Raw genomic sequence first — 24,324 nt, forward strand, 5'->3', positions numbered from 1 at the left:
AAATAACAATTAACAATCTCTCTTCACTAGGTGGTTGATAATATTTGTTTCCCCATTTTTAAAATAAACATATTCATTGTTTACATCCTCCTATTTTGAATTTTTCTTAGCAGTGAATTGTAGGACAGGCACAAACAGCAAGAGTATTAACTATGAAGGCAATTTACTAAAAATGCAGTTATCATTAGATTATCTCTCCATGAACCAAAAAGCCTATAAACCATTTGTCTCATTAACAGCCATGATGGAAAGGTTTGAGGATCTCTAAATTCATTTCTAAATATTGTAAACATTAATGCACTTTTATTGGATATGGGGTTTGGTGTCTATAAAAAAGGAAATAAAGCCAAACTCTGTCCTAAGTAGGTTGTAATTCAAGCTGAATCATTAAAACATAGACTGTAAATCTTTTAAGTATTCCTGGTGAAAACTCTGAGTAAATGTTATGTCAAGAGCTTTTTATAGTGGGTGGATAATTAAAGAGGGGCTGTGTATATTCAGAACACTGATACTTAACAGAAGTATAGAAGATATCAGCAGACTAGTGTGTTGCTATTATGGTAAATAATCAGGTGTGTGAGAAGAAAAGTTGCCTGATTGGAGAAATGAAAGAAAAACAAACTTCACCTTTGGGGCAGTATAAGGTGGTATTACAACTGCTCTGGTTTATTCTATCAAATGGGGATGGGGCAGAGAAAAATCCTAGGATAGGCCTTTTGGTGGGTGCAGTAGGGGACACAATGTTATGAACAGTATTAGAAGCTTCTTGCCTTTATTAAAATACAACAACACCTGCCCAGAGAGAAAAGGTTCTTTTTATTTGCTCCCTGTTTTGCAAGGAGCATCTGGTGGTGAGAACATCTCTCCATGACATCCGTGGGGTAAGTGGCACATTTCCGTAACTTAACTTTTAAAACAAATATGAAATTAAAAGCTAGCACTTCCACAAGATTGTTCTATCCAGAATGATTTGTAATGCATGCCATTCTCTGGGTCTGATGCCCTGGAGGTTCTGTCCTCTTTCAGGTTTTGATTGGGAAAATAGACCATTATATTTATATTCGTGTTACATTTCTATCCCACATTTCTTCTTGTGAATTCAACATGGTGCATGTGGCTCTCCTTCCAAAACCCTCACAACAATCTTATGAGTTAGATCATGTGACAATGAAAGCTTAACTCAATGTCATCCTCTGAGTTTTGTGACTCGGTGAGGATTAATGGCTGGAGTTCCTGAGTCCCAGGCTAACACTTTTATTGCTCAATTACCCTGCCTCTTCTACCATGTTTCCCCCAAAATAAGACAGGGTCTTATACTAATTTTTGCTTCAAAAACACATTAGAGCTTATTTTCAGGGGATTTTTTTGTGCGTAACAATGTACATTTATTCAAATACAGTCCTATCATCTTCTTCGGCTTGCTGCACAATGCTATACAATGGTGGAGGGCAGGGTTTCACTTAACTGGGGCTTATTTTTGGGGTAGGGCTTATATTACGAGCACCCTGAAAAATCATACTAGGGCTTATTTTCAGGTTAAGTCTTACTTTTGCGGAACAACCAGAAGATGACATGGCTATAAAATAAAAGATCCCCTAAAAATAAGCCCCAATGTGTTTTTTTGGCGCAAAAATTAATATAATACCCTGTCTTATTTTCAGGGAAACACGGTACTTTTCAGAGGATTAATAAATTTAGCAAAATTTAAGCATCATCCATCACCATTTCTAACAGAGAATGTAAAATGAGTCTGTCATTTGTCTGAGTGAAAACAACAATGCTTTTTCAATGCCTCAAGCAGGCCTTTAGAAGTACATCGATAGGACCAAATCAAAAGTGATGGCCTTAGCCCCCCTCCCACCAGCAAGACAATCTGTAATTAACTTCAAAGATAACAGTTTCCACAGGACTTAAAATAACTGCAAATACAAATCTTGCCTATTTTATTTAACTAATATTGCTAAGTTGTGGGGTGGGTCCCCCTTCTTTTTTTTCTCCAAGAATTTCTATGAAATGTAATACAAAAATGAAGGATGAAAATGAGTGGAGATAGAACGGATGCAGGGTAAATGGAGTAAAGCTAAGAAAGCTGCTTTAGCAGCTGCATTTTGAAAAGGATTTGTCAAGAAAGAGAACGCTGTAGGAATTTGGATGCGAGATGACAACCGCAGGCAAGATTTTTTTTTTTTGCTTCATTTTGACAATGTGGTGTGTAGAAAATAGAGCAAAGGTTTCGATAAACTATGGGGGTGGTAGCAAGCAGGATTATTTGTGATTTACAAAACTGAGTAACATAAATTATATTGTGGTTGAATTTGGGACAGCTTTGCTAAGGCATTAAGATAATACATTCTGAACTAAAGCAAGTCTCACTTCCTGCACTTTGTAAACATACTTGCAAGAAGTCTTTAGATGTAATATTCATTTCCCACTTTTTTGCCATGGGCCTCGAGATGTTGTACACAATGTTCCACATACAAACACTAATCAGATGTGGACCTGCTTAACTTTTATGCACTTTATTTATTAACTTTATTTCTCTTCTGCGTTTCTGCTAAAAAGCTTTCTACTCAATATACCTGCAGACAACTCCCTGATTGAAGTACTCTTTATGGTGGTGGGAGGGGTTTTGGAGATGATTAATTAATTTACTAATATGGACAGAGGCAGACAATTAATTGTGTCTAACAGCTGATGGCACTCAGTTGAAATGTTCATCTTAGAGTGGTCATGTGTCTTACTTTATAGAGGACTGTCCTTTATCTGAAGGGCTATCATAGAATACTCCACAATTTTGAAGATATATTCTATTTGGTATCTATGTGGATAGCTCAGTAGTTTAGAGGTTGGGAGTTCAATTCCTCACTGTGACTCCTGTGAGTAGACCCAGCCTGTGCAGCCTTGGGGAAGCTACACAGTCCCAGAGTGCCCCCGAAGAAGGAAATGGTAAACCACTTCTGAGTATTCTCTACCTGGGAAACTGTGAAATGGGTCACCATAAGTCAGAGTTGACTTGACAGCACGTGATTATTTATTTTTATATCCTGCTAGAAGGGATAGACAGGCAGGCACTCGATGTTATTTAATGCCTCTTCGGTTGCTACATTCTCTCTAGAATATAGCTCAGAGTAGTGCTGCACCCAGCGTTCCATCTGCTGTGCTCGGTCCTGGATGATCATGCCTGTAGTAGACTTCAAAGGAGCAGATTTCTTCTGTATTGGACCTAAAGCCTACATGATACCGTCATACATTCCCTTGATGTTACCTGTGTCCACTGCTGTCTGTATCTTAAGAGCAGAGTTGAACCCAATAATCATTAGAACATCTCCTGGTAGCCTGTTGGACTTTGCTACGAGCAACTCGAAGAACCTGCAAGTTGTGCTCACTAGGACAGGCTTTATATGCTGCTAGAGATCTCCTCTTTTCCTCGATGGCTGGCATCAACTCCTCCGAATGAGCTTGAAACCATTCTGCCGTCTTTTTGGTCTTCTTACCTAATGTGGACAAGGCGGAGTTATAAACAGCACTCTTGAAATGTTCCCATTGTTCAAGTTCATTTGCAACATCTGGGCCTGGGAGAGTTGGACAGCGAACCAACTTTAGCAGAAATAAAAACGGCCATGAATTCCCTTGCCTCCAGCAAGGGACCTGGAAAGGATGACATCCCTGTTGAAGTGCTGAAGTGCTGTGAAGAGATCATCACCACTGAGCTGTGTGAAATCTTTTGTCTTTGCTGGAGGGAAGGCAGAATACCACAGGACATGAAGGATGCAAACATCATCAAATTGTACAAGAACAAAGGTGACAGGAGTGACTGCAATAACTACCGTGGCATCTCTCTTTTCAGCATTGTAGAGAAGCTGCTTGCCCATGTTGTGCTGAAGAGACTCCAGGTGCTTGCAACAGAGTCTATCCAGAATCACAGTGTGGATTTCGAGCTAATAGATCCACCACTGACATGGTATTTTCCCTCAGACAGTTGCAGGAGAAATGCAGGGAACAATGACAGCCACTCTTTGTGGCCTTCATAGATCTTACAAAGGCCTTTGATTTGGTTATCAGGGATGGCCTTTTTAAAATACTTCCCAAGATTGGATGTCAACCTCGAATGCTTAAAATCATCAGGTCCTTTAATAAGCAATGAAGGGCACTGCAGTTTTTGATGGCTCAACATCAGACCCCTTTGACATCTGAAGCGGAGTGAAACAGGGCTGTGTCCTCACACCGACTCTGCTTGGGGTCTTTTTTTCTGTCATGCTGAAGCACGCTTTTGGAACTGCAACAGGTGTCTATCTCTAGACTAGAACTCTGGACTAGATCAGATGTAAAGCTCTTTATTCTCTAGATTGAGAGTGAAGACAAAAGTCCAGCTCAAATGCATGCGGGACATCATCTTTGCCGATGATGCAGCTGTTGTTGCCAACTCTGCTGAAGATCTCCAACAACTTATGAACTGTAAGTAAGGCCTGCCAAGACTTTGGATTAACAATCATCCTGAAGAAAACACAAGTCATGGGCAAGGGCGTGGACTCACCTCCCTCTATTACCATCTCTACACAAGAACTGGAAGTTGTTCATGATTTTGTGTACCTTGGCTCAATGATCTCTGACACTCTCTCTCTTGGTGTCGAGCTGGATAAACACATTGGCAAAGCAGCTACCATGTTCTATAGACTCATAAAGAGAGTATGGCTTAATAAGAAGCTGGTGTCATATACCAAGATCCAGGTCTATAGAGCCTGTGTCCTGAGTACACTCCTGTACTGCAGTGAGTCCTGGACTCTTTGTGCATGGCAGGAGAGGAAGTTGAACACATTCCATATGCATTGTCTCCAACACATTTTTGGTATCACCTGGCAGGACAAAGTTCCAAATAGAGTACTCCTAGAATGAGCTGGAATTTTAAGCATGTATACATTACTGAAACAGCAATGTCTATGTTGGCTTGGGCATGTCATGAGAGGCTGATTGTCAGATTCCAAAAGATCTCCTGTATGGAGAATTAGTTCAGGGAAACTGTGTTCCCAGCTGCGATACAAGGATATCTGCAAGCGGGATTTGAAGGCCTTAGGAATGGACCTCAACAGATTGATATCTGAGCTGATATCTCAGCCTGGAGGCAGGCAGTGCAGCATGACCTCTCCCAATTTGAAGAGAAACTTGTTCAGCAAGCCAAGGCAAAGAGGCAGACCCGAAACCAGCAAGATCAGGGAGCTGGACAGGGGACAGATTGTATTTGTCTTCAGTGTGGAAGGGATTGTCACTCTCAAACTGGCCTTCTCAACCACACTAGATGCTGTTCCAAAACCTATATTCAGAGCACATTACCATAGGTCCTCGAGACTGACGGATGTCTACACGAGAAGGGATATCTAAATCCAGTCCAGATTAAAAATAAAGTATTGTCAGAAGGGAGTCTTGGGAGTCTTGAACTCAACCATCAGCAACCCAGCCTTGGACAACAGACTGAGCAGGTATGTAGGGCACCTGCTAACATTCTTTTTCACAGTGACAAAATGTGCTTCAAATTAACTTTCAGTGATGGTTTCAAAATTTGTATCATCTCAGCCCAGCATAATGTGAAATGGCTACTTTGTTTTTCAGTCTTAATCCTATAGGAAAAGAGAAATCAGTCCATGTAATTTTATTATTAGAAGCATGCCAGAAAAACAGTACTGTGACACACGAATAATTTGATTAAACAAAGATCATTTAGTTAAGCAAAGCTATCTTATTAGTAATACAGATGGAATTTTTAACACCATATGATTTTCTAAAAATAAGAACATATGGAGCATGTTAATGAAGCATGCCTTTGTTACAGGAAAAATAAAGCCTTGAAATGCATGAGAAACAGGTTTTAATCGGATCTATGTAAGAGTTTATCATTATCATTACTCCCAAATAATACTCTACCAGGCATTAGCTTCTGGGCAGTCCTGGAGCTTCAGAAGCAGGAGTGTACATTCACTTATAAAAACAAACATATGAAAACCAGAAATGAATTAGCTGCATTCATTTTATTCATTTTTAGGTCACAGACAAGTAGAAAAGAGAGAAGGAAGAAGAAATCACAGATATAAAATGGGGTCTAGAAAATGGAAACTGTCCATCTTGCTAATTGCAGATTTGGCAGGGCTGAGTTTTTGGAAAAGTGGCTGAATGTTTGGACATTTCACATCAATAGAATGTAAAACACAGACATTAAAATCAGATGAAATGATGCTGGCTCTTCCATTGATAAGAATGGTAAAATTACTGGATATGGGAATTTTTTTATTGCCTATAAAATGGGGAATGGTTTAAAAAAAAACTTCTGTTGTATTGAGTAACTAGAAAGTCCTGGAAAGAGTCGCCATAATTTAGAATCAACTTGATGGCATATCATTATTATTATAAAATTGAGATTTTCATCTCACCAGTCTTTGGTGTAGAAGTGCCTTCAGCATTTGATGTGCAATATTCTTTTGATACTGGATGTATGAAATCAGTGTAGGTTCAAGTAGAGATGAACTACCAAACCCCTTCCATGAGGTGGGGGAAAAGAAAGGAGGAGAGATGTGCAGGTGTCTCAGGATAAGTGGAGCTGAGTCTTTACCAAGCTTCTTGTGGGCAAAAGGGAATCTCATTTTAGCCTCCAATCCAGTGCCTCACTCAGCTTCTTTTTTTGAACAATTTTTTAAATTTAAACATACGAAATACAAACATCCAACGACTACAACAGAAACACAAAAATAGAAAAACTCATAAACAAACCCTCCCCCCTTTAAGGACAGAGATTCCAGCCTCGTTTAGACCTCAGATTTCTCCAAAGGGTTTCCAGTGAGCATTGAAAAGAAATAACATACAAAGTTTTCCCCTAAACTTCTTTCTTTTTCTGGGCCCTCTCCCACTCCTCTCCCAATGTGTTTGAGGGCATTCTGATGATGATCCCTACAGTACTTGGACAGAAAGGTGTATAATTTTTAATAGGATCTGGTAATAATCTCCTTCCAGAATTTTTAAAATCATTTCATTGATGAAGTTCAACAACCACAAGAAGCTGTTGACTGTATGTACAAAAGGTTCTCTGGTCAGTCAAAAGGAAGATCAGGAATTGGGTTTCTTACTTACTGTATTGGTAAGTATTACACTACCCCTTAAAAACCCAGGTTCACAGCTTGGACATGTTTCTGGATTCATCCTTGAGCCTTGATGTCCAGGTCTCAGCAATGGCCAGGGGTGCATCTGCACGGTTAACGCTACTGCAGCAGCTGTACCTGTTGTTTGAGAAATCTAATCTGGCTGTATTGACAAATGTCTTAGTTACATCCCATCCACAATGCCAGGATGCTGCAGCTAGACTTCTGACCAGAGCTGGTTACAGACAGAACAGAAATTCCTTGGTACTGCACTTTTCCTGGCTACCATTGCCTAACCAGCTCAGAGTAACAAGGCGAGACACAGGAGGTGGATTGGAAATATAGGCCACACTTTATTAAATATTAAGCACAACATTAAACACAACATCCCTTTTCTCAAGGGGGGCTAATATAGGGCAGAATGATCCTTGGGGATGAACTGCCTCATCTCTTGATTGGACAGGACATCAGCCAGGACATTGTCTATGTCTGGGAAGTTGCAAGCTTGAAAAATGATCTTATAGTGCAAGCAGCGCAGTGTGAAGGCCCATACCAGTCTCCTAACTCTTGGAGACCTTGAGGTGAGGGAATTGACCATGTGGACCACACCAAAACGTGACCACAGAATTAGCCATCTCCCCACCTCACAACCACAGGGCCCCCACTACTGGGAAGAATTCCAAGTCATGGATTATTCCTTGCTCCTACCATTCATCGGACCAAATGTTGACACAGAACTTCTCACAAAAGTATATATCATACACTAGCAAGCCAGAAGTATCTGTCCGGACCTGGAACTCAGCCTCTAAAAGCAACTCAGCCCTCCAGAAAGAAATGCCATTAAAACCCTGGAGGAATTGCAACCAGATGCTCAGGTCCTCCTTCGTCCTTGCTGACAGCCACCTACGGTGATGCAGTTTAAATAAGCCCTTCGTCACCTCACACAACCTCTGGAAAAAAACCTTCCCAGGTGCAATGACCTTGATGAAATTAAGGTGTCCTACCAGCTCTTGCAAGTCCTTTAGCATAACCTTCAACCTGGACAACACTTTCCTCAACTTACGCTTGAGCTCCACCCGTTTCTCTTTGGGAAGCCTGGTTGCTGATTGTTGGATGGTATTGAGCTCAATACCCACCACTGGTCCTTCAAACTTTTCCTCAGCTAATGGCACACCTAACTCCCTGGTAGTATGCTGAAAGCTACCATAAGCCTTCAGCATTGAGCGGTGCCCCTCAAGCCGCAAAATAAAGGCTCATCTAAATAATGCACTGTCTGCGAACATCCTGTGGTGTGCTTAAGCATCCATGCCAAAAAATGAACTGAAATGCTCAAAGGCAGCACAGGATATAAAACAACCCATGGGCAATGCCCTATCCATATAATAATAATCTTCAAATTAGGGGCGTAGCAACTCAAAGTCCTCTGGATGCACTGGGAGGAGACAGAATACTGACTCAATGTTGCATTTTACCACACATGTGCACCATGTATACTGCCATATCAAAGGACATATATCAGATGCTGCACAGCTCCTGGGGGATCTGACCATTCACTGAAATTCCCTCTGGGTAAGACAAATGATAAACAAAATTCAGCAGCTTCCTTCTTCAATATCACTCCCAGCAGGAACACCCTGAAATTAGGAACCGGTGGTGCTGTGAATGGACCTAATACCTGACCTTCCCTAACTTCCTTTTGGATCTTTGCCCACACAACCACTTCTAGTCCTTGAACTGATTTCAAATTCTTGGACAGCATCACCATGTAACGAATATGAAAACCATACTTAAACCCCTCTGACAGTTAACCAGCTGTCTCCTTGTCAGGAAAGACCCTCAACCATTCCTCTAACACTGCAACTTTAATTAGGCTGGGGCCCTTTTGCTAAATTTGCAGGCCCGGGGGGTGGCTTCTTTCCACATCTGGACTCCTTTCCTCCTGCTGCATTTGCCTTCCCCTGCAAAACATGCCACTGATGCATGTGGTCTGCCATATGCAGCACATTGGTGCCAGAACTTACACTGCCTCCTATTGCAAGACTTGCACACATTGAACTCCCAACAGATGAGATGAGGTTGAATCACCTGACTCACAAGTGTGCCGAGCACTGCGCCTTGTGAAGCCCTCTGAATATGGTGACTGCTATTGAAGCAGTCTCCCAACACTGGACGAGCTGCAGTTATGATGCACAGCCAGAGGGTATTATGCTGGATATCCCAAGCCATGTTATATTGCTTCTCACATACGCAACCCTTCATCATTTAGTAACTACACGTGACCTGGAAAGTCTATGTAAGCCAAGTATGTTAAATCCAGATATGAAAAAAGGGAAAAGGCACTTCTCAGCATCACTTGCACTATCATCCCTGCGTAGATAATAAATGTGGGAAGCCAATTGGTCCAACACCGTTCAGGCTTGCATTCTGTCATACCCTGTGTCTAGGATGGCCGGGAAAAATGTCTCTGACTCCTTAACTTCCAACTCTGGAGCCTGACTCGGTGATAGCAACTGTGGGACCAGGGCAATCCAGCACCATGAGGGTGCCTCTGAGCCCATTGTGTTGGTTGTACTGCTCCCTGAGGGACCTGATAAAGACCTGCTATGGGAGAGGGAGGTGTTGTACCAGCAGGTTAGCTGGTCCCCAGGACCAAATGCCTGACCTAAATGAGATGTCTGGTGTAGAGGCAGACTCATCTGGCACTGATCTTCCCTTTACCACTACCATACATCCACTTGCCCTTGCTCAGGGCACCAACTCCCGCCACCTAGACAGAGCCACCACTCCTGCCACCTAGACAGAGCCACAGCACCATCATTCATCTGGGACCCAGACTCAATTATCATTACTTGGACTCTGCCCTCTGGACATGCTCAACTTCCACCTCCTCATGCTGCCTCTCTCATCCTCCTTGGACTCCAGAACCTCCTGCAATTGTTGGCTTTAACTGTTCAGCTCTCTCGCTTTCCAAAACTGCAATATGAGACAGCATGACGTCAGCTACCTGCCTCCACTATGCCCATGCTTTGGATTCCCTACTACACCTATGAACTGCAGTAGGATTCCCAGCATGTCTAGCTAGAGCTCTCTCCTGTTCAAGCAGGACAGGAGATCATGATCCCTAAGTCTGGCCATTCCTCATCGTCCAAAGATGGCACTGCAGACAGCTGAGCAAACCCTTTACATTTCACTGGCTGCTTACCCTTCTGTCTTTCCTGTCCTTTCTTAGGACCCATGACTCCCAAACTAGCAGATTGAGCTAATTTCCCTGCCCAAGCCTTCTCATCAGTTGGGTGTTGTATTTTTTTTGTTGTTTATCCCAACCTACCCTCCTAATTAGTATTATTTTTATTTATTTTTTAATTTTAAAAATGTTTGTTTAAATTGGAGAGATGAAACAGGCCAACGTGTTTCCCTCCCCAGCCTTCGGCTTGGGCCGTCCCCACACCAAACCCCATAGCTTATCCCTCTCTTCTGTCCTGATTCCCAAGCTCCAGACCCCTTGCTTGCTGGTGTTCATTTTTAAGAAAAATAAAGCCCTCCTGAGCTTGCAGAAGCCTCACAGAATCACATGCCATCCAGTTTCTTTTCTCCTCTTCTCCTTTTATTATGGGGGAGAATCCATGCTCAGCCTCTCCCATCCCTAAACTCCAAACCACTGGGGTGTGCTATTGCGCAACTCTCTCAGGAGAGTAAGGTGGAGGCCCCTACTCCACCTTACCCTCCTGAGGTGAAAACAAAAGTGCCTCACTCTTCCAACGAAGTCTAAAGCCTACAATCAGAAGCAGAAGAGGCTGAATGATGGAAGTAAGCTGCCTTTGAAAGGTTAGCTTGAGCCCCCACTCCATCAGGCCACCTTACACACTCCTCCAGTGCATGCCTCACCCAGGCAGGTGGGCAAATCATTTGTATGATATCCTCAATTTCATCTACAGGGAGAAACGTTATGTAGAAATTTTTAAAATCTATAAAATAAAATGGCACACACCTTAAACTCAGCTCTGACTCATTCATGTGATTATGCAATAGAAGGGGAAACATTTATGACATGATAGAAAAGTTATTTATTTTCTTTTAAGATTTCCAGGCAGCAACCTATGCTGCAGACAACAAGCAAAATCTACATTTCACCTTTTTAATAACATTGAACAACATTTTAACAAAATTGTTCATTAAAAGGAGCCTCGTGGCTCAGTGGTTAAACCGCTGTACTGCAGCCAAAACTGTGCTCACGACCTGGGGTTCAATCCCAGGTAGCCGGCTCAAGGTTGACTCAGACTTCTGTCCTTCCGAGGTTGGTAAAATGAGTACCCAGCTTGCTGGGGGGGCAATGTGTAGCCTGCATAATTAACTTGTAAACCGCCCAGAGAGTGCTTGAAGTGCTATGGGGCGGTATATAAGCAGCACGCTTTGCTTTGCTTTACAATTTTCTGATTTTTCTATAATATTAATTGTATTGCCTAACCTATTATTGATACCAAATGGTAAAGAAGACCAGTCAAAGCTCACAAACTAAAGTGTTTTCCCCAGAAGTCCAGCACTTTCTCACTTAATTCATACCAAAGCAATGTTCACATATTATTAATCCAGCTTCACAATGGCAAAAAAGGGGGGGGAGGGATAAGCATATTCTTTCCACTGCCTCAAAAATGTTCAAGCAATGGGCTGACGAGATGAAAAGTTTGGTAACTATTATCAAGGATTTTTTAAAAAGGCGGTCCATCTTACTACTGTATGGAGTGGGAAAGCAGAGCTTTAGCAACAAAGAGTCACTACACCTCCTTGTCAATTTAATGAACTGGCAACTGATATGTGACTCAGCTCAGATCCTAAGAATCTTTCCCCAATAAATGGGTTTTATACTAGGACTGCCATCACACTTTCACCAACTGGAGAACTGGTATAGCTATGCAGACAGCATTTTTTTAAAAAGTTTCAGTCACTATCAAGCAAAATATCTGACATTGAGTAATAGTACCAAAGTAATAAAAAAGAAGCTTAACAAATATATGAGATGATTTGAAGGAAAGTGGGATTTGTAGTCAGAAGAAATGGAGTTGATCTGCTTCGGTGTAACATGATTTGAAAGGCATTGGAATGTCATAGGCCGTGAGACTGTTTTTCCAGCTCATTATTTGCCTGGTACAGAGAGGACTCAGATATGCTTTCAAGGACAAGGAGAGCTGGGTGTTAGAATATATATCTAGATGATATTTCTGACATATTCCGTCAATTGCCATCATTTCATTCATTGTTCAAAGAAACAAAACCAATATCCATAAATACTCCACTCCCAAGCAAACTACACCAGAGCACAGAGTGCTGTCCTCTGAAGATGCCGGCCACAGAGACTGGTGAAATGTTAGGAAGAACAATCTTCAGAACACGGCCAAAGAGCCCGAAAAACCCACAACAACCAAAACCAATATCAATTCTGTGTTTTCAAAGGCTTTCATGGCCATGATCCAATGGTTGTTGTGGGGGTTTTTTTGGCTGTTTGGCTGTGTTCTGGAAGTTTTTCTTCCTAACGTTTTGCCAGTCTCTGTGGCCAGCATCTTCAGAGGACAGGAGCTAGAACTCTATCTGTGTTCTGGTGTAGTGTGTGGGATTGTTGAGTATTTGTAGCTGTTGGATCAGCCTTTTATCCTTTTCAGGAGATAGGGTGTTTCCAGGGTGGAGTGGGTTTTTTGTTATGGGTGGGGTTTTTTAAATTAGATTTATTGCCTGCCCATCTAGACAGATAGTCTACTCTGGGTGGCATAACAAAGTTTAAAAACAATAAAACCAATAACATACAAAAATCCAAGATGTAAGAATATAGATATTAAAAAACAGCAGGAGGGAAAGCCTGCCTAAATAGCCATGTCTTTAGTTTACTTTTAAAGACACTCAGAGAGGGAGGCAGGCGGATCTCTAGGGGCAAGTTGTTCCAGAGGTGAGGGGCCATTGCTGAGAAGGCCTGGTTCCTCATTTTTTCCTTTCGGGCCTCCCTCGGCGTGAGGCCCCTCAATTGCCCAGCCTGGCTAGAACGAATGTCTCTGGTAGAACTGGGTGGGAGAAGGCGCTCTACCAGATATTGTCCTAAACCGTTTAGGGCTTTATAAGTAATTGTAAGAACTTTGAAATCAGTGCGGAAACAAATGGGCAACCAATGCAAGGCGGCCAGCGTGGGGGAGATATGTTGGTACCTCTTCACCCCAGTTAGAAGTCTGGCTGCGGCATTTTGCACCATCTGAAGTTTCTGCATCAATCTCAAAGGCAACCCCACATAGAGCGCATTACAGTAATCTAATCTTGACACAATGAGCACATGGACCAAAGTGGTGAGTGCCCCTACATCAAGATAGGGACACAGCTGGACAATCCGCCAAAGGTGGAAATGTGCGGAACGGACCACTGACAACACCTGATTCTCCATGGTGAGCGCCGGGTCCAGATGTACACCCAAGCTGCGAACCTCACTCTTGGTGGTAAGAGTCACCCCCCCCAAAGAGAGGGAGTTTCCCAGACCACTGATGTCTGGGACACCCACCCGAAGGACCTCTGTCTTGCCCTGATTCAGCCTCAGTCCGTTCTCCTGCATCCATTGCTGAACAGCCCCCAGGCAGCACTCAAGGGATGAGACAGCATCCACTGTTGTTGGAAAAACGGAGATGTAGAGCTGAGTATCATCAACATACTGATGACACAAAGCTCCACGTCCCCTGATGACCCCTCCTAGTGGCCTCATATAGATGTTAAACAGCATTGGAGAGATAATTGAGCCCTACGGGACCCCACATTTGAGGCTCCATGGGGCCGAGAAACGCTCTCCAATCTCCACTCTCTGGGGATGGTCCTCCAAGAAGGAACGGAGCCAGGCCAAAGCGGCTGAGATATTGAGAAGGACCAGCAGAGACATTTTGCCCCTGTCGGCCTCCCTCAGCAGGTCATCAAACAGGGTGACCAATGCTGTTTCCGTGCCATGGTGTGGCCTGAAGCCTGACTGGAATGGATCCAGGGCATTGGTTTCATCCAGAAGAGCCTGTAGCTGATCGACCACCACCCTCTCAACTACCTTGCTAAGAAAAGAAACATTGGAGACAGGTCTATAATTACCAATATCATCCACCGCCAAGCTTGGTTTCTTCCTAATGTTTTGTTGTGATAAGGGGGGGAGATGATCTGTCACTGTGATTGATGCTCATTAGCTAGCCTGTTGTGTGCAGTGATCACCAGTCCTTGTCGAATTCATTGACCTTTTTGCAGACTGTATTTTTCAGTGCTGGGAGCCAGGCTTTGTTCAGTTTTAGCTTTCTTCATTTTTGTTGAAATTTTGCTGGTGTTTGTGGATTTAAGTGGCTTCCCCTGTGTAGTCTAACGTAATGACTGCTGATGTTGTCCAGTACTTCTGCAGTTTGAAATAGGAATTCATCTCCAGCTTGTTTCAGGGCATGTTCAGCTACTGCCAATTTTTCTGGTTGTTTTAGTCTGCAGTGTCTTTCATGTTCTTTGATTCTGGTGTGGATGCTGCATTTTGTGGTCCCAATATATGTACCTGGCCACAACTGCAAGGTATCTGGTATACTCCTGCAGTGGTGAGCCCCTTTTGTCCTTTTCTGAATGCAACATTTGTTGTATTTTTGTAGTGGCTCTGAATATTGTTTGTAGGTTCTGTTTTTTCAACAGTTTCCCCATGTGGTCCATGACCCCATTGATGTATGGCAGAAATACTTTATTTGTTGGTGGCTGTTTTTCTTCTTCAGTTCAGTGCTGTTTTTTTCGGTTTGATGGCTCTTGTGATTTCATTTTTGGAGTAGCCATTTGCCTGTAGGGCCCAATTCAGGTGGTTGAATTTGGTGCTGAGAAATTGAGCTTCACAGTTACGATTTGCACAGTCTACCAGTGTTTTGATTATGCCTCTTTTTTGTCATGGGTGGTGGTTGGGGTTTTTGTGTAGTTGCCAGTCTATGTGGGTGGGTTTTCTGTACACCTTGTGTCCCAATAGGAGGTCAGTTTTGCATATGGTTTAATTAATATTGGCTGGAATTCTATTTTTAAGTGTAGTAACTTGCATTAAAGTAAGCCTATTGAATCAGTGGCAATTTGATGACTCAACTCCTCCATAATTTCCATTATTTCAAACGGGCCTATTCTATAACCTACTATACTAAGCAGTAGCATTTCCGCCATGGTCTTGCCCATTCCCCATTATCATTATACAGTTCTGCTAACAGGCACATATTCAATAGCAGCCTGAATGCCTGATATTTCTGTAGTTTCTTCTCCAGCAATGTGGGAATCATACTTCTGATCCAGTGAAAAAGTTTAATTTTCCCCTCGTTTTTAATGCAAAGCTAAGAAAAAATGTCCAATGTTTTCAGCTCTGTGGATACTAAACTACGTTCTTCCTTCTTTGGGGAATTGCTGGAACACACGTCTAAGCTTATGATCTTTTTGCATTCTGTTTGAAAGCCTTGCAAGGGGTGTTGGCTGGTGCAGAGAATAACTTTTCCAAGCTGATGAGCCTCAGTACTTTTGTTGTCATTCCTCTCTGGAAATTGATGCCCTGGTTCAAGATGAAATGTTCTTTTTATTGTCATTGATAGGCAGTGAAGGCTTCAACTTCAATAATCTTCTTTCACTATTAGAGAGCAAAGGAGACTGAGAATGGTGCAATTTCGGGAGAATGAATACAGTTTTTATTTTCTTCCCGAAATATGTGTTGACCCCATTCTTGATTTCATGACATAAGACAATTAAGGATGTAACCCAGCCTAAATAAGTTCCAGCTCTCCAGGGCCTTCAGGGATTTATGGTTTTAGGGTGGTTCTACCGTTATTACCATGTAGCTAACTAGAAGTGTGCAGATCTGTTTTTGGATTACACCTCCTAGAATTCCCTAGGTTGTCTGGGTGATTTTAGGAGTTGTGGTCCAAGAACACAAATGAGCACACCTCTACAAATATCATATTCACTACAGAAATAGCATGGATCCCTTTATTTTTTTGTTCTAGATCTATGTATTCAGATGCTTGCATGTGAGTAGATTTACCAATGCACATCAGGGGACAGAATAGACATTTCTCTTGAAAAAAAGCCCTAGTGGATGAAGAAACTCTGCAAATACTTCCATTATCTATGCCTACAATGTATTAAAACCCCTGATTCTTAAAGTTGCAAAAAGTCAGGAAGATTGCACTTAAAACTAATAGACTAATGCCTCCCCAGAAGTGCCATATGATCATGAATTGCATTGTACAGGCAGGCATTTAAGTAATAAGTGTTTTTTTTTGGGGGGGGGTGTCTCAGGAATGCCATAGTTAATGAACGTACACATTTTTAAATATTTTTCAAATGTTTTTAAGTTTGTTTTTAATCTGTGGTTTTAATATTGATAAATATTGAATTGTTTTAAATATAGTTTTTACAACATTTTCAAGTTTGCGATTGTTGTACAGTTTTAATTATTGTGAGCCACTTTGGGTCTCCTATGAGAAGTAGCATAAAAATTTAAAAAATACTTACCTACATCTCTCAAATTGCGACTGCTTACAATTTATCATCCAGGCAACATGTTTTGTCTTGAACATTCAGACTGGAGGCTGGAATGCCTGGGTCTACCAAAGATGCCCTCCTTCTGTTGATTCTAGCTTGATTTGGGAAACATCGGATCCTTACTGTATGACTGGAGAATTCTTCCTGTGAAATGACTCATGCCAATTTAAAAACAGTTCAACAAGGAATGTGAAACGCCTTAGCCTGAGTGCCCTGGTGAGTTGCTGCAAGTGAGATAATGCCCGTTTAGTTGAAGACAGAGGCTGAGCTAATAAAAAAAAATCATGCCCATCAGAAAGAAGGACATTGTTAGACTTTGACTGCAAAAGCTGCTTATGAAGGCGAACTAGAATCAGCCCACTTATGCAGCACAGATATTTTTTGTGCATTTTGATGACATGGATTTGGGATGCATTTCATGTGCCTAGTGTGGGAGCAGGAACTACATGCATAGTCTCAGAAGCTTAATGGAGCTGTAAATCACAAGTATCACCTACCCAGGCATGCCAGTGCCAGGACCGGCTCTACCATTAGGTGGAGGGAGGCAACAGCTCCAGACAGCAGATATTCAACAATGGCAGCCCGCCAAATGATCCCTCTGGGCTTTCTGCTCTATCAAGGGGCAAAGCATTTTGAGCCATATTAGTGATGTCCTGTCCCACTGAACCAGCTCACCATCCACTGAAATAAAAAACCCAATTCCATGGCTAATTCTATCATTCTGGATAGTTTATGTGTGTGTGGAACAGAAGTGCCTCTAGACATATCTGTTTCGGAATGAAATCAGACAATCCATATGGAGACCATCATACCCAAAACATCAAAATGTCTCTTGCCACAGTCATAGAGTTGAAGTTGTGATTTGCTTGTTTTAAATGAAAACCAGATTTTCTGAAAAGATAAGATGGGGGAGATAGCTATTTATGTATATAACTGCTGCTGAGTGGCTTAGGATTTAATGTTTTCATTATGTGGTAAAACAAAGTTGTAGCACAAGAGCTTCAAACAGAAATACTTCCTACTAGATTATCAAATTGCACTGCCTTGTATATAGAGGAGCAATTATGTCTCTATAGCTCCAAAATCATTAGGAAAGCAAATATGTTCCTTGAAGTCTCTTTGTTATTTATGCATTCTTGCTAAAGAAATATGCAAAGATCCGTGGTGGTGACATATACTGCATCTCAAGATTAAATGCACTGCGACAGTTAATGTATTTATTGGTAGCTCTGTGTATTAATTTTCTTTCATTTTCTTCAAGACACCCTCTTGCTCTGTTCACAATATTATCATTGTGCTCTTCTTAGGCAAATGGAATGTGCTAATTTGTTAGCTACAGATTTTCTCCCATCAAGCAAAGTAGCTTTTTAAAGTAGCCGATCACATTTCACTTGCATAATGTGACAGATAACAAGAGTTGTAGATAGCAGTCTTCAGAGGGAATCATTCAAAAAAAATTCCCTCAGAAAAACTCATTCAAAAACATTGCTCTGTATCTTTCAGCATCGTCCCATCCACCTCTGAGCAGCCATTTCCAATTGGCACCATGCATTCACGTTTCAGAGTGGACTCGAAAGAGCCCCAGGTTTGCAGAAATACCAAAAATAAAATAAGGGAACCTACAAGCCTACAACTCCAGAAGGACCCAATAAGGACTGAGTGCATCATGGAATATTAAACGGATTTTGTGAAGCTATGATGGAAAAGGAAGTGTCCAGGGGGTGGAAAGGAAGCATTGTGGAAGATGATCTTGCCAACAGACTTCAGCAATGAACAGGTGCACAACTGGAATGTGTTACTGGATTCATCTCAACCTGGATGCTCAGGTTTTGATGGTGGGCAGGAGTGCCTTGGCACAGTTAAAACTAGTGCACCAGCTGCTCACACTCCTGGAGAGGTCTCACCAGACCACAGTGCTACGTGCCTTAGTTACATCCTGGCTGGATTACTTTAGCATATTCTACGTGGGCCTGTCGTTGGAGATTGCTCAGAAACTTCAGCTGCAGTCAGATTGCTAACCCAGGCTGGTTACAAGGATCACATAACTTCCCTGTTATAGCACCTCTACCTTCTGCTGATCTGTGTGTGGGCGCAATTCAAAGTGCTGTTTTTAACCTATAAAGCCGTGAACAGTTTGGGTTCAATCTACAGTCATGACCAAAAATATTGGCACCCTTGCAATTCTGTCAGAAAATGCAACCCTTCTCTCAGAAAATTGTTGCAGTTACAAATGTTTTGGTACTCACATCTTCACTTCTTTGGTTTGCATTGGAACAACACACACACATGCACACAAAAACAGAGAAGATAAGTCAAATCTGATACAATCTCACTCAGAAACCCAAAATGCATTGGCCAAAATTATTGGCTCCCTTAACTTAATATTTTGTCGCACCCCCTTTGGATAAAATAACTGAAATCAATCACTTCCTGTAACCATGAATGAGCTTCTTACACCTCTCTACTGGAATTTTGGACCACTTCTCTTTTGCAAAACTGCCCCAGGGCCTTCCGATTTGAAGGATACCTTCTCTCAACTGCTGTTTTGAGATCTCTCCACAGGTGTTCTATGGGATTCAGATCTGGACTCATTGGTGGCCATTTCAGAACTCTACAGCATTTTGTTTGTAACCATTTCTGAGTGCTTTTTGAAGTCTGTTTTGGATCATTGTCCAGCTAGAAGACCCATGATCTCTGATGGACATGCAGCTTCCTGATACCGGCCACTACATTGTGCCCCAAAATAATTGGTAATCATCAGATTTCATGATACCATTCACACAGTCAAGGCATCCAGTGCCAGAAACAGCAAAGCAACCCCAAAGCATCTTTGAACCTTCACCATGTTTGACTGTAGGTACTGTGTTCTTTTCCTGGAATGCCTCTTTTCTTTTTCTGTAAACAGTACCACGATGTCCTTGACCAAAAGCTCTACTTTTGTCTCATCTGTCCACAGTATGTTCTCCTAGAAGGTTTGTGGTTTTGTCACATATGTTTTGGCGTACTTCAGTCTTACTTTTTTATACCTTTGTGTCAGCAGTGGTGTCCTCCTGGGTCTCCTACCATAGTGTCCTTTTTCATTCAGATGGTGATGGATAGTGCAAGCTGGCACTGTTGTACCCTGTGTCTGCAGATCAGCTTGAATTTGTTTGGAAGTTAATCTGGGTTCTGTATCCACCATTCTGTATCCAACCCTTCATTGTAATTTTTCAGGAACTTGGCTCTTTCATCCATATCCAGGGAGGTTAGCTGCAGTGCCATGGGCTGTAAACCTCTTGATGATATTGCGTGCAGTGGACACAGGAACATTAAGATCTCTGGAGATGGATGTACAGCCTTGAGATTGTCGATGTTTTTCCAGAATTTTTTCTCTCAAATCCACAGGCAACTCTTTACACTTTCTTCTTTTCTCCATGCTCAGTGTCACACACAACACAAAGGCTGAGTCAACTTTTCTCCATCTTAACTGGTTGCAAGTATGATTACTATATTGCCCACACCTCTCACTTGCCACAGGTGTGTCTAAATATAAATTATATTGACAACGGAGCTGATGGGATAGGTATGTGTTCCCCTGCCATTTTGTCATTTACCATTCACCTGTGGTGACAGTTCCTCAGATGCTATGTTTACCAGCAACGTAAACAATTGTAGAAGTGCTTCTCCTCCTCATTGTACTTAAGTATAAATATATGCAAGTAGTTTATGCAACAAATTTCAGTATTGTAGAATACACAATACACAATCATAACAGAACGTTTACAAGTGGGGTGCCACAAAATGTTGCAGTGTTTATTCATTACTGATTTATTTAAAGTATTTTTACCCTGCCTTTCTCCTAAAAAAAGGACTCAAGTGAGGGGAGGAGTCTTGGGGTAACTTCTCTTTAAAATGATGATGATGATGATGATGATGATGATGATGATGATGATGATGATGATGATGATGATGATGATGATGATGATGTTAAAAACCACCGCAGGGTTTTCTTATAAAGAGTTGGACAGGGACCATCAAAATCTATCTACATATCCAGCAAAATCTAGAAAATCCATTAAAATGCTAGTGGGTTTTGTAGTTACTTCAGTGGGATGTGAGAGTGTAGGTGAGAATGCAGTAACCATAAAGATAATGACCCCATTTTTACATAGCACTAATCCACAGTTTGGAATTACAGAGAAAACCAAATGGCAGGCTTTTCTCCTCTCCCTTCTCTTCCTCTGATGTGGCCACAAAGAGGAACAGGAAGCTTCTCTTTCCCAATTAAAGTCAAAGCAAATGTAAAAAAGAAAGCTTTCCTCAGCAGTACCTGACTCGGCTATCAACCCTGAAATATTTATTCCAAATTTACCATCCAACGACCAAGCACACTAAACACTTACCACATGCTATGAAAAACGGATGCCTTACACGAGGTGGGAGAGCACTCCTTGTTTGACCTAGACTGACTACAGTTTAGGGTTATATCTGAACCCTAAACTATTAATTCTAACTGATGCTACTGAAAACATGTCAGCTATATATAGGTTATATCTGATTTATTTCCATTAACTGTACTTAAACTACCCTTTTGTCCACACAACAAGGTATGGCCAAATTAAAAAAACTTCTCAATGCCAAAAGAATGGGGGATATAAAAACACGCCAAAGCTCACCTAGCCCATAACTCCATGTTTTTAGTTAACCCACACTTTCTCCAGATTATCACAAACATGTCGTTCCACCTCTACAGTCATTCTTGCAATACTAAACAATGGTTTAGGATTACATCATTTTATAGCAAAACAATTCTGGCAAGGCATCATTTAATATGTCATCTGGATCTTGTACACTAGTTGAAACAAGAGGGATATTGACAGATTTTGGGCTTCTGAAGCTTTTAGAAAGCTCTTATGTCTCTCGCAGAAGAAGGGATAATTGTTTTTAAAATTGATCTCATTTAGTTCTTTTCATATGAAACATTTTAGGAGTTCTCCATTTAATTAATAACACAGAGTGCTGCTAGCTGCACTTTCAGTACTCCCCAGGAATTTCAGATCCTATCAAAAAAAAAACTAAAACAACCGTCACATCCTGCAACCAAATTGAGGGTGCGGCTACATTAGCAGCAGGAAGCAAACCAATATGGTGGACTTTGGAATGGTCAGGCTTGATTAGAGCAATTTAATCAAGCTCTCCCATTCACACAGAAATTGCTCCTGCAGCCCATCTTTGCCTTTTCTTAAAAGGCCAGTCAAGAAACTGCCTGCAGATGAAGCCACTTCTGTGGATTCAACTGTGAGCAGTTTCTCGACCTTTGTTTAAGACAAGGCAAAGAAAATATTTAGTTATTTTTATAACTGATGCAGCTCATCAGTGATGGTCTATTGCAGAGTATTTTTTTAAAAAAATCACTTCCCCTGTTCTTCTGCTGAGGAGCAGATGAAGTGAATAATTTGCCAATATAACGGAGTGGCTCACCTATTAAGGCATTTCATAATATTGGCAAATTCAAACTACACATGCTGGAACTGATGCAAACGAGAGTGATTCTACCTGCACCAGAAAAGTAAAACAGGACCCCCATATCCATTGAATCAGTATCCATGGTTTCACTTACCTGAAACATATCTGAAAATATTAAAATATTAAATATTATAAGAAAATAATAAAAGAAAAAATCCAAAAAAGCTATTTTCACATATATTACCACAACCAACCACTAGAGAGAGCAAGAACGACCATGCTATGAATACTTGTTAGTGAAGAATAGCATGGTCTCTGGTGCCCTCTAGTGGCCAGTTCTGGTGATGCACATAAAATATTTTTCTATCTTTCTCCCCTTTTACCCTGCTATATAGATATATTATCATAGAACCATAGAATAGTGAAGTTGGAAGGGGCCTATGCTCGATGCAGGAATACAAATAAAGGATATCTGCTCAATGCAGGAATGCAAATCAAAGGATATCAGCCAGGTGGTTGTCTACACATTTCTCTCAAATGCCTTCAGTGTTGAAGCACTCACAACATCTTGAGGTTAGTTCCGCTGTTGTACTGCTCTAGCAATTTGGACGTCTTTCCTGATATTCAACCAAAATCTGGTTCCCTGTAACTCGAGCCCATTGTTATGTGTCCTGCACTCTGGGAAGATAAAGAACAGATCCTGCCCCTCCTCTGTATTACAGCCTTTGAAAAGTGTTATTATATCACCCCTCTGTCTTCTTTTCTCAAGGCTAAACATTCCCAATTCTTTCAGTCTTTCATCTTAGAGATTGGTTCCCAGCCCCCTGATCATCCTTGTCACCCTCCTCTGAACATGTTCCAATTTGTCAGCATCCTTCTTGAAGTGTGGCGTCCAGAATTGGACACAATACTCAAGGTGAGGCTAACTAGTGCTGAAGAGAGGGGGACTAGTACTGTACCTTGTGGGATTTAGAAACTACTGTTAATGCAGCTTAAAATAGCCACATCACACTGTTGACTCATAATCAGCTTGTGATCTATGGCAATTCCAAGATCCTTCTCACTTGTCATATTGCTGAGCCAGGTAGCCCCCATATTTTAACTGTGCATTTGGTTTCTTTTTCTGAGGTGCAGTACTTTGCACTTATTCCTCTTGAATTTCATTCTGTTGTTTTCAGCCCAGTGCTCCAGCCTATCAAGATCATTTTGAATGTTGTTTCTGTCTTCCAGGGTATCCTTGGTTTTCAGAACAAATCTCCAGTGGATATGTGGTCCTACTGTGGAATCTCCTAATGGGCTTAGAATGGTACATAGAGGATTGCTCCAGAGGCAGACTGGTTCACTCCAGCAAAGATGTCATCTGAATGCCATCTTTAAGAGTGAACCAGCCCATTCCTGCAGTGAACCAGAGAGCTAAACACCCATGTAGTCAACCTCTAACTCTGTGAAAACTCAAAATGCGGAACCTTCATCTTCCTCTCCCTGCGCATTAACATTTAAGAGAAGAAGAAGAAAGAAATTAATCTTCCATGCGATCTCTCATTAAACTACATATTTTAAAAAGCAGAAGGTGGCTTGAGAGTGGGACATACTGAAGCATTTGTTTTAAAAAAAGATTTCATGGGTTTCTTGCTATGAAAGAAATATGGAAATGATTCAGGAATTCCAACGATCATGACAGAAGTTAAGATGCACTAAGGCTGGGTGGGGGAACCACCCACATTAGCAAATGCTGAATGCACAGCTTCAGTCAAGAGGATCCAATATAAAAAATATTTTTCCTTTGCTGTTAAATGCAACATGATCACACCTTTGTGGTGGAAAAGCTCAGACACAGCTGAGAAAGCCCAAGCTATGAATAACTTAAAGAATAAATAGGCAGCACCATTAATGGCTCGTGTTTGCATCCTTGGCATCTAAGAAGCAATGACAATAAAAGCTTACCAAAAGACAATACTACTGAGGCAGAAACTGCAGCAGATTGTGTTGTGCAAGGAAAACAGTTTTAGGAATAAGACAGAGTTTGGGAAAGCTACTTCTTGGACTACAAGAGTTCCTGGATGAAATGGCTTATCTGGAGCCATTTCAAACTCATTTCAGGTCTGGCTCTGGGATAGAGGTGGCTTTGGTTGCCTTGGTGAATAACCAACTCCTGAACCTAGACGGGTAGAGTGTGCTGCTATGGCTCTGCTGTACCTTCATTATTGGTGACTTTCAGTAT

The sequence above is a fragment of the Pogona vitticeps genome, chromosome 2 (assembly GCF_051106095.1).
Source record: "Pogona vitticeps strain Pit_001003342236 chromosome 2, PviZW2.1, whole genome shotgun sequence".
Lineage (NCBI taxonomy): Eukaryota > Metazoa > Chordata > Lepidosauria > Squamata > Agamidae > Pogona > Pogona vitticeps.